Consider the following 16,872-nt stretch of genomic DNA (forward strand, 5'->3'; position numbering starts at 1 on the left):
ATACCTATCGGATAATGATCACTGTGGCGCCGTTATATGTCGCAACACCGCTAAATGTCGCATTTACCGATAAATGTCGCACCATTGCCGCTAAATGTCGCAACCGCCGCTAAATGTCGCAAAATCATTTGCCGTTAAATGTCGCAATGTTAACGTTAAATGTCGCACGGATTTCCCCTACCGTTAAATGTCGCAACACTATCGTTAAATGTCGCAAGATGTTGAACTCGAGTTTTATATAAATCAGCGGATCTGTGGATTTTACAGATACAGCGAGTGTTGTATTCTTACGCATTTTACAAAACTTTTTCTTACTTTTTTTTTTTTTTTTTTTTCAATTTTGTTATTTTAGTCTGATGCTGATTTTTTAAAAAATAAGTCAGTGTTCATGTAATTTACTTTTTTTGTTCACATTTGTTACAATGTCACAAATGTGTTTCCTATTCTAATTAAAATCTGGGACCAAAATTTTATTATTGTTCCAGTTAAAATATACAAACCAGGGTATGAATTTTTTAAAACTAACGCAGAGATATAGATAAATCTACATCTCTAATAAACGTTATTGCTATGACGAAACTGGTAATATCTTTTTCTAAATTTATATACTATTGGATGCACGTTAACTTGTGTGCAAGATTTCAGATTATTCGCTCACTCTATTTTTCCAGTATAAGTGCAAAATGACCCAAAAATGAAAAGTGGTTAAACGCTTTTAAAACCCAAATCGGACAAGAATTACACATAATCGCGGATTTATATATTACATTGTAATTAAGATCCTTGACAAAATAGAATTTATATCGAAATCAAATCAGAGTACATATATTTATTATATACCTATAAATGAAATATTGAGAAATATTGATGAAATAAAACGCTTATTTTCATTTTCGTACTTCACTGTAAAAAAGGATTTTAGTGAAACATATTTTCTGTGTATTCACTGGTGTCTTGCCGGACTTCTCTCTTTCAAATTTAAGGAATAGTTTTCTAAATTGTAATTTAAGAATAGAGACAAATGTATATAATAAACAGAAAATTCAAGTTTTTTCTATAAATACATGATTTATTTTCATATTGTGGCATGAAAATTATCACATTTCACTCGTGGATACCGCCACTCATGAAATATTTATTCTCATACCACTTGATGAAAATAAATCGTGTATTTACAGAAAAAACTTGAATATCCCCTATACATTTTAACATCTTTTGTATATTTGTCCTGCAGTTTATCTATGTACGAATTTATTTTTTTATGTGTTTAGGTTTTAGGACCTCAGTGGAGATCCTTTAATTAAATACCTTAACAAACTTATATATTATAAACCGTTTTTAACTTTAAGGTCCCAGCTTCTTTCAATATTTCATTTTGATACCACTTCCAATTGTTCTTGCGTCTTAATGCCCGAATGACGAATAAAAACTGTTTCGCGCATGTCACGTGATGGTGTGCCAACCACGTTAACTTTTTGGTCCTTCCGAATTATCCAGGCGGGGAACAATAGTTTCATATAAATACATAGCAAATTAAATCGTGTGACTGAAAAGAGGTCGGAAAATGTTTTGCTGGCGTCTTTAACGGATTTGTTTAGTAAAGTTTTTTGGTGAGAATCAATCAGTGGTTAAACATACAAGATTGTCCCCGAGCGCTCAAGATTCATGGTCGAGTGATTTTCCATGCACTTTACTGTTAGCTACATTTGCGTGAAGTTTGTGAGAGGGACGTGACGGAAACAAAAGTATGGCAGATTTGGAATTGTTTCTTTTATTTTAGGACGTCGAAGAACTTAGTATCAATAAAAAATGTAAGTTATTTTATATTTTATTAATAAAAACTATATAGCCGAAACGTAATATTATTACACATGAAAATCGGGAAAGCGTTACTGTTTTTTTTAGGAAAAAAATGTAAATATTTCACAGAAGGGAAATGTTATTGTATCACATAAAATTTGTAAATTATCAAATATGTTTCGTAGGTACAATTTGTTTGACACAAAGTTAAATTTTCCATGAATATGGACTTTAATTATAAATTAGCATTAATCATAAGGATTATACATGTTAAACTTTTAATTTTTCATGTGACGTTTCGATCATAGTTATTTTTGACCATTATGATAATTGGCTTATGATATAAAACAAAATACAGATATGAATAATTGATGGTTGGCATATGAGGTCTAACAAAGTATTGACACGGATGATTGACGTGTGATATGTAAAAATGATGGCCATGTTGATGACAATGTTGTTTTGATGAGGACGTCCATGGGTGTTACAGTGATGATGGAATGACGTTGTTCAAGTGAGCATCAGGTAAATTTAGTTATTTAAAGGAACGAGCTTTTTTTAGAAACTAGTTATTATTAGACAAATGAGTTTTAACTTTTCTTCGTAAGTTTTATCAGTTTCAGAACGGAACCAATGAACTTGCAAGTAATCATACTATATCGGGCCATGCTTGTGGAACAAGGACAGCACACATTATGCAACATTAAAACAGCATTTACATTTGGAAAATTTGACATTATAAGAAATTTGATATACATATAATACATGTAAATGGTATTATGTCAGTAACTGAAACTGCGTAGAATTACAAAATTTTATTTTAGAAATGAAGATTCTTTGTCAAAATTGAAAACTATGTTTTATGTTTATGTATATTGACGATATTTTGTGTGCATTGTTTATATCGATTTTGGTTGTTTTGGTTTCTTTCTCAATTTTTGGAGTTGGTGTGTGATTGGGGTTATTCGATTTTGGTTCGGTGTTTTAGTTTGTCTCTTTGTTGGAGTTGTTTATGAGTGTTATGGTAGTTTTTCTTTGTCTTTGTTGGAGTTGTTAATGTCATTTGTGTGTTATGGTTGCTTTTCTTTGTCGAAAATTCTGGCCTTATTTCTGAATAGTTTGGGAATTGGTGGTCGATAAGACAGTTGATTCTTTGCTGATACATTGTGATCGATTAAAAAAATTCGGATTTTGGATTTTGTTAAACATGTACATGTACTAGTCGAATTATTATTAGTCATCATTTCAAATAGTTATATCAATTTCATAAAAATGGGAGACACATTTATAGTTATATTGAATTTTAACTGTACAATACCCAATTTTGTATATATATATATATATATATATATTGATGTTTAATATTAATGTGATATTTTTGATAATTATATAAATACATAGGTGGAGAATGCGGCAATATATTAAAGATAACATTGATTCTTTTAGATTTAGAACGTGACATTTCTAATAATGATATTCGGGTGTTGAATGCGACATTTTTAACAATTATATATACTGATTATTTTAGATGCAGAATGTGACATTTTAGACTAGTATAATATTATTGTTCTTTGGTTTTTCGTTTGTTTTCAGATGTCGTAAGAAAATATCACTGGATTACTTTTGAAAGACAAGAATAGATAAAATTGTATATTTCTAAATATTACCACTATATAATTCATACTATTGAAGAAAAATGTTTATTGATCATTTAGCAGACGTAAAGCAGGAAATGGCGGGAAGAATCCTAGCAGACGACAGTTGTCGCGCAGATGCAATCATGCACCATATCAGACTGCCCGAAATTACAGGCTGGCCCAGCTCTATACTGGACTCGCTTTCAGCATGTTACAGTAGGGTTTGAAAAAGGAAATCATAACTTTGTAACGTATGTCTTGTCTACTTTTTGAAAAATAAACTTTCGTGTCAATGTAATAATTATGTTGACATATCATTATTGTCTAATGTTTCATAATGAACCATTTTTAGCCCAACTGTTTGAAAAACGAGTAAGGGCTATTTTAGTCACTTGGTCGTCTGTTCTCGTAAAACATTTCGTTTTGCATGTTTTGTGTGTAACTTCCTACCTTAGAATTCATTATGATTGTGTAACGGGGAACATAATCTAAACACCTTTAACTTTAAACTAGATTTTGATTTATATAATTACATGTATGCCACTTAGTCAGCTTGATTTAAAGCAGTCATGTCTAAAATAATAATTTAAGTTTACAATATATTCTTATCAAATGAGCATAATAATGTTGAGTTATGGGTCATTAAGAACATTTCAGTAATTTAAACAAATAACTTACAATTATTTTTAAAATGCTAAAAAATGTAACATTTGTTCGACCATGTTACCAATAGTGTATCCACAGGTAGCAGACGACAATAAATTTTAAAGTGGAAATTTGCGACTTCCGGTGTGTCTGCTACTCGATGTTGTGATCTTAGTTACTTCCCCTGACGTTCAGTATATGAAATGAGGGTCGAGGTAAGTAAAGATATTTTGAAGAAATACAAAATTTAGCTAAACATAGAACAATACATTTTACAGATAAGGCTTTGTGAGTCGCTGATTACACCTTTAACTCCGCAAAATATTTTAAATGGACTTGCCCATCTTCAAATCTGGACAAAACCATTACTCATTTTAAGGGAAAATTTCAAAATATGTCATGTATGTAGTGACTTAATATCGAATAGTGCAGATCATGAGCAGATGTCAAGGATATGCCGACTGGTTTTGGTCGGCACTGGTCGCACGGGTACATGTATATGATGCTGGCACTAGAAGGCTGAGAGTAAATCAAAATATTGTACCACACAAAATATTCAGAAAGTACTAATTACAGTTCATTAATAATTACAACTTTTAATTTAGTACAATGTTTGTATTTTAAAAGCATGTTAATTTCAGATGGACCATGACTTTTTGTAATTATTGTTGCTTTTCTAGAAAAAAAATGAACTGAACATAATATAAAGACACTCGCTTCCTTAAAGTATTACAATCTAAATACAAAAAAATATACATTCAATAACTAAATTCACGAATAGGTAAAAGATATCGGCACTATTTTAGTGATTGTGCCGAAGGAAGGGAGATAAAAATATCTCTTATTATAATTATACCATAAAATATCATAATTATTTCTAATGCATAATGTGTATTTTGTAATGATCTGGTGACTTTGATTGTGACACTCCGATAACATCTTAATTTTCAACCTATAAATAGATAAAAAAATTAACATATATTTCAGTTTCAGGATTTGAAATTAAGAAAGAACGAAAGATATGAAATGAGCACCGGCAAACTGATCTTGGCATGTCACATCCTTATCACAGAACTGGAACCTACTGATTATGATGAGGTAAAAGTATATTTAATGAATATATGTATAGATTTGTTTCTTAGCCTGCTGAAAGCGAAAGTCATTAGTCTTTGCCTCCAGAATAGAGCCCGGCCAGCCTGCACATTTGTGCAGTTTGACCAGCCTCTTTACTGTTTGCTAACTACCAATTTTTATTTTCATGTGATAATTAGTTATAATAATTTATAATGGACTGTTCCTTAAATAAAATGTTGAAAAGTCCATTTAATAATTTCCGCAGGTTAAAGCAGCATGCCTCCAGATTCATGCCCATTCTTCATGTAAATTTTGAAAATGTATCGGAAAAAAGAAAAATATAGTGTAGTGAACAAGGAAAGTAATTTACACATTACAAACAGCATTTACAGTCTACTTACATTACCAAACAAAGGCCAAAATATACACTAATAGCCATTGCGTTAGTCACGCAGTAGAAATATGGTAATAAGAACTGCGACTTCGGTCGTTAAAGACATTTAGCACATAAATAATTACTTGAATCTTTAATCTTTTTACTTCTCTTAAAATCTGAGTACATTTTTCTTAAGTTTGTTTTTCTTGAAATATTTTTGATTCATCTGGAGGCGTGCAGCTTTAAGGCTTGTTTATAGCTCTTGAATGAGACGTGTATTCATTTGGTTCTGAAACAGTACGGCATTGTGAAAATTGTTTCATGTTCGGGTTTGATAAAAAAAAATTTCTTTGCTTAACACAGAAGCAGTTACCTTTGTTGTTGTTATTCAGTTATGAATTGCTTTGGCTAAATAAATACATATACACCTACACTGGTATCGAACATTTTTCTTCATTATTCAAATTTGATAAAACTTTTGTAAGTTTTAGTTATAATAAAGGGCGTCCGTTACCGAGTGGTTGAATGAATTCATTGACTTCAAATCATTTTCACCCCACCCCCATTCCTTCACTTTTATGGGCAGCGACTTTGAATTCATGAATAGTCCTTTTTCCGCCAGTAAAGCTAAAAAATTATTATTGTACCGTCGAGACAGTAACCATTCACCTACTAAATTAGAGTAATGGATCTGCCCTGCATAGAATTTGGAACAGTCCATTTGAAGTTTATGGGATTTTAATGACAAAATACAAATTTGAGCACACGATAATACATAGCCTGGGCACGGAGTGCAAAGGGTTTAACCCAACCAGAGTAATTGAACCATTGCAGTTAAGAATATACTAGAAATAATAAGAGAATCGTTTAATGACATCTTGAGTGAATAAAAGCTTTATGACCACTATTTGAGTACGACGTAATTATTTGTTTATTGTATTCCTGAATTCTATTATCTGCATTTTTTAATAAGAGTATTGATAACATTGTTTTTTTTTTAATTTGGTGGTTCAACCCGTGCGCCTGCTGTCTTTTGCAAGTGAAACGCAAAGTGATACAAGTGATATGAATATTTTATACATTATACAAGTTAAATGTTGATGCTGACATCAAAGACGCCGCCAAATAATGTGAACAGTCAGTCAGCATTGAAAATCGTTCTCTATTACTGTTGAATATCCGAAGCACAAATCATTTTTTTTCTCCATGTTCTTGGTATGTGCTCGTTGTTTAATAATTAAGTTGCATATTTTTGTGAAAAAGTAGAACCTAATAGGTAATGCAATGTCTGAAATTCTGAAATATTTGTCTGTTGCGACAAAGATTGAAACGTCTGGTCAAAGCAAAATAAATCTTTGTTCATTTTTTCTGAAGAGTTATTTCTTAAACAGTTTGTTTGCTGGTATTAAGGTGTGCAGCTTTAAAGGAAGGCCCATTATGCCCCCAAAAATGTTTTTATTTTTATATCTGAAAAGCTTTTTATTTTTTGGTATCCTATTATAGTTTCAAAATTCAAACTTTGATGAATATATAAAAGTAATGGTACTGATACTTAATTACTTCACCAAAAAAAGTACTGGTACTGAAGTACCAAGCTAAAATCTAGTACTGGTACTGGTAATGGTACTGCATAATTTGCCAAGTACTGGTACTGGTACTTAAGTACTACACCCTTAGTACTGATGCAGCTCTGTTCATTGGTCATTTATCTAAATAATATTTTGTTTTTTTGAAAACAGTTTTAATGATTTAGTATTTTGTTCATATTCATTGGTCATTTATCTTAATAATCTTTTGTTTTTTTTGAAAACAGTTTTAATGATTTAGTATTTTGTGTAGAAATTAAAATACGACTGTGTTTACAGTTTGCGACCTTTAAAACAATATTTTCACATTCAGCCATACTTTATTTCCAATAAGCATCTAACATGCTTTAAAGCATTATTTGAACGTTATAATACTTATGTTTGCACTGCCTAATGTAGGAAAAAAATGATTTATTTCTGAGGCATAATGTGCCTTTAAGGAAAAACAGTTGATTCTAAGTTGAATATAATTTTTACAATGCAGGTGTATCGGTGATCTTTACATTTCAGAAATACGGAACATGGTAAATTGAGCAGGTGAAGGAATGAAGAAAACACCACCCTCTTGACAGTCAGCAAAATAACTATGCTTTGTTACGGTTTGGAACTACTGCATGCCGTTACAACTTAATATGTGACAAAGAGATTTTAATCCACCTGATACGATTTGGTATCTTTCTGAAAATGTCATGTTCAACTTCTGAATGGTGTTTTTTTTTCTGCCAAATTTAAGAAATATATTACCATGTAACTGTCTAATATTTATGGCAATTATGAAGTAATAGTGAGTTTTTGGCGTAGTAATAAAAACCATAAAAGGTGTTAGCTCGATTGGATTTTCTACATGAACTTAAAAAAATAACACCTTCATAAATGCCTTGATGTGAACAGAATAGAAGGGATATTTTATTTGCTTTTTACATTGTACATCTTCTATTTAACATACTGTGCCGTCAATAAATTGAAATGGCAATAATGAGTATAATTGCAATAATGAATGATGCATTTTTTTGCAATGTATATTTCAAGTGGTGTAATCAGTAAATTTTGATCAGGAATGTACATTTATTAAGACTTAATATATATGCAAACATACTGTACCGTTAACATAATGGCAATAGTAAAATTGCAGAAATGAATGATGCGCATTTTTTACAATGTATATTTCAAGAAGTGTAATAGGTAACATTTAATAGTTAATAAAGACATACTAGGCCGTACAATGAGAAATAATGATAATTTAACAACGTCATGATAGAAACATCCATTTGAAATTTCTTAAGATTTAGATAATAATAACACCACCAAGAATATCACCACTACCACCAAAAACAACATTAATGAAACATAATGAAAACTCCAACGATGAAATATTTCATCATTTAAAAACATGCAATGATGAAAAAATTAAATAAAATATTAGAGTAATTGTAATCACGACCAGAAGAACAATAATGAAATAACAATATGAGTGAAATAAAATAAAAACTATAAAATGAAATGAAATGAAATGAACAATAATGAAATAAAATGAAAACAAAAATAATGAAATAAGATAAAATAAAAACAATAAAATAAAAGCAAACAAAAAATGAAAATAAAACATTGAAATAAGGTAACAAGAAATGGAATGAAAGAATATTATTGTCACAAGTGACCATTTAGTTGTTTACCTATAACATTCTTGACCTTAAAGTGACCAGCCTTTGCCACCAGTATGCAGCCAGGCCAACCTGTACGTCCGTGCAGATTGACCAGGCTCTAAACCGTTGGCTGACCAATTTCAAATTTGATTTTATTCAAGTTATATTCCCTAAATTGAGAATGAACGTATTCAGAAACGGAAGCTGGACAAGTCCGCTTCCGATAATATTATCAACCTTATACATGATATAATGTGTTCCTTTATATTTTGAAGTATCATTTGTTTCATTTTTTATCTTTTAAATGCTTTAAATAAGGAGTCACAAAGGGTTACTTTATCATTTTCATTTCCAAGCATATCCTCGTGCGTTTCATCGCCGGATAGCCACTGATAAACACTGCCTATCTTGATTACATGTTTATCAACCGTGAGTATCCGACGATGCATGCGTTTATGCTTGTTTTTTTTGTTGTTGATTTTTTTATTGTTGTTTTCAGTTTTTATATGATCTGACAAAAAGTTAAAAAAGATGGTGGGGGCTAGCATCATTTAGCTTTTTTGTTCGCTTTTGATACGTTATTCTATCATTTTTTTAACTTTACTTGCCTGTTTTAATTTTTTTAAAGTTTTTTTTTAAATTAATTAATTAATTAATTAATTAATTAATTAATTAATTAATTAATTTATTTATTTATTTATTTATTTATTTACCTACTTATCTTTATTTATCTATTTATTTATTTATTGTTTTGCAAATTACATCAAGCGAAAAGGGAGGCTACTTGTTTTAAAATACAGATTGATCTCCCCTGAAAATTTAAATGATAAGAACGGACCAAAGGAGACTTCTCTTCATTAAAAGAAGTATAAAATGATAAAAAGTCGTTTTCCCGTCAGTTTACACTCCATTACCACTTGTTATTTTTTCTAACTGATAACTCTCACACATCTTCGGCACTAACATTAACATTTGGGGAAAATGACTTTCATAATGCTACTGTAAAACTTCCAACAAATATCAATCAAAAGTAATAACATTTGGTCGTGAAAATTTAGCCGCAAAAGGCATAATGTTTAATTATCAATAGGGAGAGAAGTCACCTTTTGGTCCAATTTTCAGGGGTGGTTACACCGTTACTTAATTAAGAATGGTCTCCCTTTGGTCATACTTGCTTTTACAAATTCTTCTGCAATATTAAATTTAACATCAAAAACAATTTAAAGGAACACACTATAGTCAAAATTGGATACTTCCTTTTTTACAAGTATACAGAAACTTGAAATATTTCAACCAATTTTTGGGTAGATTAATGCTTTGATTAGAATCTTTTCACTTAGTACATATAAAAATATGAAAATACTATAGACCTAGTATCTTTACTTATTGAATCACGTTTTTTTTCAAGTATTATTTAAAATAGTTGGCTATAATTTGTGTCAATTTGTGGGTAAACAGAGGAAAACCATCAAAATTTTGTATACTAGTTTATATATATCTGGAATATTTTAAAGAACAACATTTGACATTTTAAATCTGTCTTGTATCTTGGAAACTTCTTTGCGTTTGTTAATATTTCATTTCTGGAATATTTAAAATATCTCAACATTCTTAAAATTCTAAATAATTCTAACGATGTCCTTTCATAGTTTGAAACATTAATATATTTGTTAATATTTGGGGGAAAAAATGAAATTAATTTGTGTCGTGGGAACTGCTTTACTATCTAAACGTCCTTAAATGAAAAAAAGCTTAGTTTTAATGAAGACCACTACTTGAAATAATATAACTTGTGTCTGGAAAATCACTTGAAATATCTTAACTAAATTAAAATATCTTAACATAAGTTGAGTTATGAAGAATGATTGAAATATCTTAACTTAATTGTGTCTTGAACAATAGTTAAAATATCCTAAAAATGTTTGAGTTTTGGACAATACTTGAAATATCTTAACTTAGTTTGAGTCTGAAACAATAATTGAAATATCTTAACTTAGTTTGAGTCTGAAACAATAATTGAAATATCTTAACTTAGTTTGAGTCTGAAACAATAATTGAAATATCTTAACTCAGTTTGAGTCTGGAATAATACTTGAACTATCTTAACTTAGTTTGAGTCTGGAACAATACTTGAACTATCTTAACTTAGTTTGAGTCTGAAACAATACATGAAATATCTTAACTTAGTTTGAATCTTGAGGAATACTTGAAACATCTTAACTGAGTTTGAGTCTGGAACAACACTTGAAATATCATAACTTAGTTTGAGTCTGGAACAATACTTGAACTATCTTAACTTAGTTTGAGTCTGAAACAATACATGAAATATTTCAACTTAGTTTAAATCTTGAAGAATACTTGAAACATCTTAACTGAGTTTGAGAATGGGACAACACTTGAAATTTCTTAACGAAGCTTGTGTCTGGAACAATACTTGAAATATCTTATCTAAGCTTAAGTCTTGAAGAATAGTTGAAATATCATAACTTAGTTTGAGTCTGGAACAATACTTGAAATATCTTCACTTAGTTTGAGTCAGGAACAATACTTGAAATATATTGACTTAGTTTGAGTCTTAATCAATATTTGAAATATTTTAACTTAGCTTGTGTCTGGAACAACACTTGAACTATTTTAACTTAGTTTGAGTCTTGAACAATACTTGAAATATCTTAACTAAGTTTGAGTCTTGAACAATACTTGAAACATCTTAACTGAGTTTGAGTCTGAAACAAGACTTGGACTTTCTTTACTTAGCTTGTGTCTGGAAGAATATTTGAAACATCTTAACTGGGTTTGAGCTTGGAACAATACTTGAAATATCTTAACTGAGTCTGAGTCTGGGACAAAACTTGAAATATCTTGACTTAGTTTGAGTTTGAATCAATATTTGAAATATTTTAACTTAGCTTGTGTCTGGAACAACACTTGAACTATCTTAACTTAGTTTGAGTCTTGAACAATACTTGAAATATCTTAACTGAGTTTGAGTCTGGGACAATACTTGAAATATATTGACTTAGTTTGAGTCTGAATCAATATTTGAAATTTCTTAACTTAGCTTGTGTCAGGAACAACACTTGAACTATCTTAACTTAGTTTGAGTCTTGAACAATACTTGAAATATCTTAACTGAGTTTGAATCTTGAACAGTACTTGAAATTTATTAACTTAGCTTGTGTCTGGAAGAATATTTGAAACATCTTAACTGGGTTTGAGCTTGGAACAATACTTGAAATATCTTAACTGAGTATGAGTCTGGGACAAAAATTGAAATATCTTTACTAAGCTTGAGTCTGGAACAGTACTTGAAATTTTTTTAACTGAGTTTGGGTCTGGAACAACAATCGAAATTTCTTAACTTAGCTTGTGTCTGGAACAACACTTGAAATATCTTTACTTAATTTAAGTCTTAACTTAGTTTGAGTCTGAAACAATAATTGAAATATCTAAAATTAGCTTAAGTATGGAAAAATACTTGAATTATCTTATCTAAGCTTGAGTCTTGAACAATACTTTAAATATCTTAACTTAGTTTGAGTCTGGAACAATACTTGAAATATCTTCACTTAGTTTGAGCCTGGAACAATACCTGAAATATCTTGACTTAGTTTGAGTCTGAATCAATATTTGAAATACTTTAACTTAGCTTGTGTCTGGAACAACACTTGAACTATCTTAACTTAGTTTGAGTCTGGAACAATACTTGAAATATCTTAACTAAGTTTGAGTCTTGAAAAATACTTGAAACATCTTAACTGAGTTTTAGGTTGGAACAATACTTGAAATATCTTAACTAAGCTTGAGTCTGGAACAATACTTGAACATTTTTTACTAAGTTTGAGTCTGGAACAACAATTGAAATTACTTAACTTAGCTTGTGTCTGGAACAACACTTGAAATATCTTTACCTAATTTGAGTCTTAACTTAGTTTAAGTCTGGAATAAAAATTGAAAAATCTAAACTTAGTTTGAGCCTTGAACAACACTTGAAATATCTTCACTAAGTTTAAGTCTTGAAGACTACTTGAAACATCTTAACTGAGTTTGAGTCTGGGACAACACTTGAAATATCTTAACTTAGCTTGAGTCTTGAACAATACTTGAAATATATTAATTGAGTTTGAGTCTGGAACAACAATTGAAATTACTTAACTTAGCTTGTGTCTGGAACAAAACTTGAAATATCTTTACTTAATTTGAGTCTTAACTTAGTTTGAGTCTGGAATAATAATTGAAATATCTAAACTTAATTTGAGTCTGGAGCAACACTAGAAATATCTTAACTAAGTCTGAGTCTTGTAGACTACTTGAAACATCTTAATTTAGTTTGAGTCTTGAAGAATACTTGAAATATCATGACTTTACTAAGTTTGAGTTTGGAACAATAATTTAAATATCTTAGTTTGAGTCTGGAACCATACTTGGAATATCTTAACTTAGTTTGAGTCTTGAAGAATACTTGAAACATCTTAACTTAGTTTGAGTCTAGAAGAATACTTGAAATTTTTTAACTTTGTTTGAGTCTGGATTTTTTTTTTCAAAAACTTAGTTTGAGTCTGGGACAATACTTGAAACAGCTTAACTTAGTTTGCGTCTGGAACAATACTTAAAATATCTTACCCTAGTTTGAGTCTGGAACAACAATTGAAATATCTTAACTTAGTTTGAGTCTTGAAAAACACTTGAAGTATCTTAACTTAGTTTGAGTCTGGAACCACACTTGAAATATCTTAACTTGGTTTGAGTCTTGAATAATACTTGAAACATCTTAACTTAGTTTGAGTCTTTGAGAATACTTGAAATATCATAACTTTACTTAGTTTGATTTTTGAACAATAATTTATATATCTTAGTTTGAGTCTGGAACAATACTTGAAAAATCATAACTTAGTTTGAGTCTGGAACAATACTTGAAATATCTTTACTTAGTTTGAGTCTTGAAGAATAGTTGAAATATCATAGCTTAGTTTGAGTCTGGAACAATACTATTATTAAAATATCATAATTTAGTTTGAGTCTTGAACAATACTTGAAATATCTTTACTTAGTTTGAGTCTTGAAGAATAGTTGAAATATCATAACTTAGTTTGAGTCTGGAACAATACTTGAAACATCTTAACTTAGTTTGAGTTTTGAATACCTGCATTTACTAATGAAGTGCAAGAAAGATCTGGTTTACATGTACTTTAAACATGCTATGCTAAAATCATAATTCATAAGAGCTTTCCGCGCCATAGGTAGCACCTAACTTCATATTAAATATTGTATCATGCAACAGTTTTGTCTTTGATATTATTGATTTTGTAAACAAAAACAATTACATGTATTTTTGTATGCAAATTATTTTGAAAAACGATAAAATTGTACTGGAATTAAAAAGGATTTTTCTGAACGTGTTAAGTTATCTTTCCTCAATCTTTATTAATAAGATATTATATGATATAAATACAAATTTTGTTTGGGGCCGTAAACACACATCCTTCATTATTAAATATATCTGATAGCAAATGGAGTGAGAAAGCAAAGGGAAACCACTCTAACCTTTCATTATTAAGTCAGAGTAACCTCACTTGACTCATTGTAAACCAAATCACAAACCTTTCAGTATAAGGTCAGATAGAGTAACCTACCCTTAAGAAAACAAAGGGAAATCAATCTAACCTTTCATTATTAAGTCAGATAGAGTTATCTCCTCTGAAGAAAACAAAGGGAAATCACTCTCACCTTCCATTAAGTCAGAGTAACCTCCCCTGTTGAAAACAAAGGGAAATCACTCTTACCTTAAATTATTAATCCCGATAGAGTAACCTGCCCTGAAAACAAAGGGAAATTACTCTAACCTTTCATTTTTAAGTCAGATAGAGTAACCTCCCCTGAAGAAAACAAAGGGAAATCACTCTAACCTTTCATTATTAAGTCAGAAAAAGTAACCTCCCCTGAAGTAAACAAAGGGAAATCACTCTAACCTTTCTTTATTAAGCCAAATGGAGTAACCTCCCCTGTAGAAAAAAGGGAAATCACTCTAACCTTAAATTATTAATCACGATAGAGTAACCTCCCCTGAAAACAAAGGGAAATCACTCTTACCTTTCATTATTTAGTCAGAAAGAGTAACCTCCCCTGTCGAAAAAAGGGAAATCACTCTAACCTTAAATTATTAATCCCGATAGAGTAACCTCCCCTGAAAACAAAGGGAAATCACTCTAACCTTTCATTTTTAAGTCAGAGTAACCTCCCCTGAAGAAAACAAAGGGAAATCACTCTAACCTTTCTGTATTAGGTCAGATAGAGTAACCTCCCCTGAAGAAAACAAAGGGAAATCACTCTAACCTTTCATTATTAAGTCAGATAGAGTAACCTCCCCTGAAGAGAAGAAAGGGAAATCACTCTTACATTTCATTACGTCAGACAGAGAAACCTCTCATGTAGATTAAGGGAAATCACTCTAACCTTAAATTATTAATCCAGATAAAGTAACCTCCCCTGAAGAAAACAACGGGAAATCACTTACCTTTCATTATTAAGTCAGAAAGAGTAACCCCCCCCCCTGAAGAAAACAACGGGAAATCACTCTAACCTTTCTTTATTAAGTCAGATAGAGTAACCTCCCCTGAAGAAAACAAAGGGAAATCACTTACCTTTCATTTTGAAGTCAGATAGAGTAACCACCCCGGAAGAAAACAAAGGGAAATCACTATAACCTTTCATTATTAAGTCAGATAGAGTAACCTCCCTGAGAAAAACAAAGGGAAATCATTTATCTTTCATTAATAAGTCAAAGTAACCTCCCCTGTAGAAAACAAAGGGAAATCATTCTAACCTTTCATTATTTAGTCAGATAGAGTAACCTCCCTTGAAAATTGCAAATGTCATAAGAAACCAAAGGGAAATCACTTTTACCTTTCATAATTAATTCAGATAGAGTATCCTCCCCTGAAAATTACAAATGGCGTTGGGATCCAAAAACCACTCTTACCTTTCATTATTCAGTCAGATTGACTAACTTCCCCTTGAAATTACAAATGGCGTAAGAATCCAAGGTGAATCACCCATACCTTTCAGTCAGAGTAACCACTTCTGACAATTATAAATCGCGTTACGACCAAAGGGAAACAACTCTTACCTTTCATTATTAAGTCAGATAGAGTAATCTCCGCTAAAAATTGCAAATTACGTAGTAAACAAAAGTGAAATCACTCTTATCTTTCACAAGTTATAGTTATAGCGACGAGACTGTTATGTGAAAATATCATGGCCTGGTGCGACATCGAAGGTTTTTCTTTGCAGAATATTGGCCGAGAACATTGTTTGAAGGGAAAACCCGAGATGCCGCCCCATGAAATGATCTTTCTACATAGTAGGTTCGATGCATTTTAACTGTTTTTTCGCATGAAATGAGAATTCAATAAACATAAACTTTCAATTTATATTTTGCTTCTCTTCATAAATTAAATTCCCCACTCGGAACCTCGGTTACTTTTTATGTAATGTGTCAAAGACCGTTCTTGTAAACCCCACACCATATGAGCCAATCAGAAGTATGTTGGGTGTTTCTGATTACACTGTAAATACTTTGGACGCTCCAGTATTACGCTAACCGCCGTTTCATCAGCATTTTTAATGACATGCCAAAAGATTGATTTTTGAATTTTTAAGTCGATTATTTACGGTTATTGTTATTTTCTCGGGGACTTGAACTGGGTAATATTGCAAGTAATGCTACCCATGAAAAGATTAATAGAGGCAGTGCCTCCTAGCGCAAAATAACATTTAGGAAAAAGGATGCATGTCCGCTCAATGCGGTTAAGATTTGTTAAAAATTCTTTAAAATCATTCAAAGAGTTACAGAGCAGGCATAAAATAAGTCAAATAGGCATTGACCCATAATTGCGACTATGGGCATGAAGTGAACCATATAGATATTATACAAAGACGTGCCTTACTGCATCATACCAAATTCAAACACGCTTCACATTACTCCCCTATTAAGCAGACCGTGCAGTCGAGTGAATTATTAGTTAATTAATTAATTAATGCATGACGGCGTAAAAGGGAATGAATGCAGTACACACGACGTCAATAAATCAAAATAAATAAGGCCTTCCCAC

General features: G+C 30.8%; 1 long non-coding RNA gene across 4 annotated transcripts; it reads left to right on the top strand.

Moving 5' to 3' along the window:
• The first annotated feature begins 340 nt into the window (after nt 1–340).
• Nucleotides 341–8,513, top strand: LOC132741103 (uncharacterized). 4 transcript variants are annotated; one of them, XR_009627241.1, is made up of 6 exons: nt 351–1,811; nt 2,159–2,325; nt 3,516–3,688; nt 4,171–4,297; nt 5,070–5,180; nt 7,629–8,513. It is a non-coding gene; the product is annotated as an uncharacterized LOC132741103 (long non-coding RNA). The 4 variants fall into 4 exon arrangements; XR_009627240.1 differs by having other exon boundaries at nt 354–1,811; nt 4,182–4,297; XR_009627242.1 differs by having other exon boundaries at nt 341–1,811; nt 3,519–4,297.
• Nucleotides 8,514–16,872: the final 8,359 nt, after the last annotated feature.

This window comes from Ruditapes philippinarum, unplaced genomic scaffold (genome assembly GCF_026571515.1).
Source record: "Ruditapes philippinarum isolate M1 unplaced genomic scaffold, ASM2657151v2 ctg10037_1_1_1_1, whole genome shotgun sequence".
Classification (NCBI taxonomy): domain Eukaryota; kingdom Metazoa; phylum Mollusca; class Bivalvia; order Venerida; family Veneridae; genus Ruditapes; species Ruditapes philippinarum.